Genomic DNA, 3,679 nt, shown 5'->3' with positions numbered 1-3,679 from the left:
TAATGGCTTTACGGTGGGTTGATTAAAGGGAGAATGAAAAAAAGTGTGTTTCTTTTTTCCCTTCCACTGATGGTACCAGATGCAGCAAGCCAGAGATCCACGCTTCCCCTGATAAACAGGAAAGTCATCTTGGCCTCTCTCTATCAACACTCAGCAGTCCATAAAACAGCAGTCCTTGTCCATTTAGAATTTCAGATCAAATCTATGAAACCTCTCCTCCTACCCAAACACGCAGTAAACTTCCTTGTGGTTTCCTATACTGGAGGGCACTGAATATAGTGCCGAATATAAGATGGCAGCACCTGCTCCCCTGACATATAAAACCAAGCCTCTCCCTGCCAGCCTGTATCTTCTGCAGCCTGTAATTTTCTAGGCAGCCTCTAGCTGCCTGAGCCACCTTGTTCCAGACTTCCCTCTCATGCATCAGTGGCATGGTTCAGTGTTAACAGCCTCTACCTGAACCCTCCAGTTTGCTTTCTCCTGGCAAGGTCAGTCCATACACCTCATTAGCAATGGAAAAAAGAAGACTGAGATGTATCACCCAAAAGGTGATTGACATTTTGAGTAAAAAGCTAGAATGATATAAAATTAATATGGCACACATTAAATGGGTTAAAAACTGGGTAACCGCTGGGTCTCCAACTGTAAAGGGGGAATAGTTATCAGGTAGGTGTGTTTCCAGTAGGGTCCCCCAGCTATCTGTTCTTGGCCCTATGCCATTTAGCATTTCTATCAATGACGGACAAAAACAAATAATCACTGATAAAGTTTGCCGATGATGCAAATTGGTGGTAAACAATGCAGAGGACAGGTGATTGGTTGAGAGTGATCTGGTTCACTTGGTAAAGTGGGCACAAGTAAGCAATATGTGTTTTTAATATGCCTAAATGGTATACAGCTAGGAACAAAGGATATAGGCCATGCTTATAGCATGGGGGACTCTATGCTGGGAAGCAGTGACTTTGAAAAAGATTTGGGGGTCATGGTGGATAACCTCCTACTGTGATACTATGGCCAAAAGTGCTAATATGGGATCCATAAACAGGAATCTCAAGTAGGGAGGGTATTTTATCTCTATATTTGGCACAGGTGGGGCTGCTGCTGGTGTCCACAGCTGATGACCAGTTCTGTTGTCCATAGTTCAGGAAGGCTGTTGATAAATTGGAGAGGGTTCAGAGAAGAACCACAAGAATGGTTAAAGGATTAGAAAGATGCATTCTAGTAACTCAGCTCTTTCTCTTTTGTTAAGCTCAAAAGAGGCAAAGTTAAGACGTGACTTGATTACAGTCTAAGAGGAGTGGCCAAACTTACTGGCCCTCGGAGCTGCATACGACACTCTTCAGAAGTTTGAGAGCCAGGGCACACCTGCTGGGGGCTAGGTCTCAGGGCTTCAGCCCCACTTCTGTTGAAGCACCAAGATCCCCCTCCCCGCTGGACAGAAGCCCCTACCCCACCCCTGCATTGCAAGGCAGAGTTCCTGAGCTCTCTCTCCCCTCCCCTGCATCTGGTAGGTGGAGAATGGGGGCATGTGGGGGGCTTGTGAACTGCACTTTTAACGGTAAAAGAAACTGGCTCGCAAGCCACAGTTTGGCTACGCCGGTCTATAAGTTTCTACATGGGGAACACATTTAAGAATAGGCTCTTCGGTTTAGCACAGAAAAATATAATACGATCCAATGGCTGAAAGTTGAAGCTAGACCAATTCAGACTGGAAATAAGGTGTAAATTTTTAAGGGTGAGAATAATTAACCATTAGAACAATTTACCAATGGTGGTGGTGAATTCTCCATCACTGCCAATTTTTAAATCAAAATTGGATGGTTTTCTGAAAGATCTTGAGAAATTATTTGGGGAGATTTCTATGGCCTATTCTACAGGTCAGGACTTCTTTCCCTACAGCAAGACCTCTGGCTTTCAGAGATCTTACCTGCTTGCCTATCCTTGATGTTTCTTTCTAGTTCCTGTACTCGTTTCTGTAACAGTATCAGTGTGGGACCTCAACTGCTGTCTAAGACATGGGTACATGGCTCCTTATGTATAGCAGAGCTGGCTATCTGTTAGCATAGGGTGCCATGGAGGACAATAGGAAGTTTTCAGAGCTCATTACTATATGCAGTATCTTGGCCAATGTAACTAGACTTTCAAGTTCACTCTCTTCCAGACTGTTTTTCCCTGTCTTCTTACCTTTACTCACTTCTGACCTGTCCTCTTGAATATGTGTGACAGTGATGTCCCAAACCCATCTGTCTTATCCAGAGTCCAGCAAGGAGATGGGGGACCTACTACCCCCATGATGCAGCTGCCTTAAAAGAAGGGGGGGTAGAGTATGGCAGAGAGGGAATCGGGACTGGGTTGGGGAGGAGGGAGCATGCCTGTTGCCATCTGACAGATGAAGCAGGCTTGTGCACACGCTGGGCTGGGAGTTGCCTCAAAGCCAGGAGATGGAGTTGGACACTAGTGTTCCAGGGACTGAGGGAGGTGGTCTGAGGAGAGCATGGCCAAGAGAAGTGAAGCAGGTTAGAGTAGCATACGTCCTACCAGTGAAGTTTATGGTTTCCTACAACGTCCATCTATGAGGCAGTACAAGGCGGGAGTGTCCCAAGGACTAAGCAACTAGTGACAGGTTAACCACAAACTAAAAAGAACAAACCATACCCTCTGCCCCCAAAACCAACCCCCCAGGAAAAATGTATAAACTGACATCTCCAGGTCTGCACTTTGGGACTTCTGAGATGAGTGTAGTAAATACCCAGAGAGCAGCTTAAGGTGAGGAGTCTCAGTGGGAAAGGCCTTGCCTCCTGCATGATCGAAGTTAGACCTTGGGATGGTAGTTATCTTGAAGTATGAGCTGATATTTTGTGTGCATGTTTGTGTGCACACGTGGGTGGGTGGAATCTCCTACAGCAGGGGTTCTCAACCTTTTTCTTTCTGAACCCGCCCTCCCACAACATATTACAAAAACTCCATGCCCCACTTGTGCCACAATTACTACTTTTCTGCATATAAAAGCCAGGGCCAGCGTTAGGGGGTAGCAACCAGGGCAATTACCCCTGCAATTGCCCCATTGTCACAGGGGGTTCCACAAAGCTAAGTTGCTCAGACTTCGGCTTCAGCCCTGGGTGGCAGGGCTCAGGGCCTGAAGCTTCAGCTTTCTGCCCTGGGCCCCAGTGAGTCTAACACTGGCTCTGCTTGATGGACCCCCTGAAACCTGCTCGTGGCCCCCCAGGGGACCCTGAACACCTGATTGAGAACTGCTGTCCTAGAGTAGCTGCAGAACTCCTTCTCAGAGGATTACTGTGCCCTGTGTTCCCTTAACGGAACTTCAATGAAAGGACAGGAAGTTCCATGAGGAAGGGGATCCTTTGGTCCCATTGCTCCCCCATCCTGCCCCTCCGTCCCTCCCCTTGAGTGCACCATCAGACAGGACGCCTGTGCAATGCTGGGCCCTGTGCCAGGCATGGGAACGTGCACTCCTGCCTGGTCTCTGCATATTTATTTAGCAGAACTGTATCGGCCCAGTTGACAGGATGCTCCTGTATGGAGGAGGAAACCAGATTTATCCCCAGGAGAGCTTTTTTCTACCTAGAGAGGCATCAAGGCAAGTACCTTGTACATTTTTCCTTTCCACAAATTAACTTGTGTCCATTGAAGCATGTACAGGGTTAGAGGTTTTTACTTT

Source organism: Chrysemys picta, chromosome 16 (genome assembly GCF_011386835.1).
Source record: "Chrysemys picta bellii isolate R12L10 chromosome 16, ASM1138683v2, whole genome shotgun sequence".
NCBI lineage: Eukaryota > Metazoa > Chordata > Testudines > Emydidae > Chrysemys > Chrysemys picta.
Note: the sequence above shows the minus strand (reverse complement) of the source record.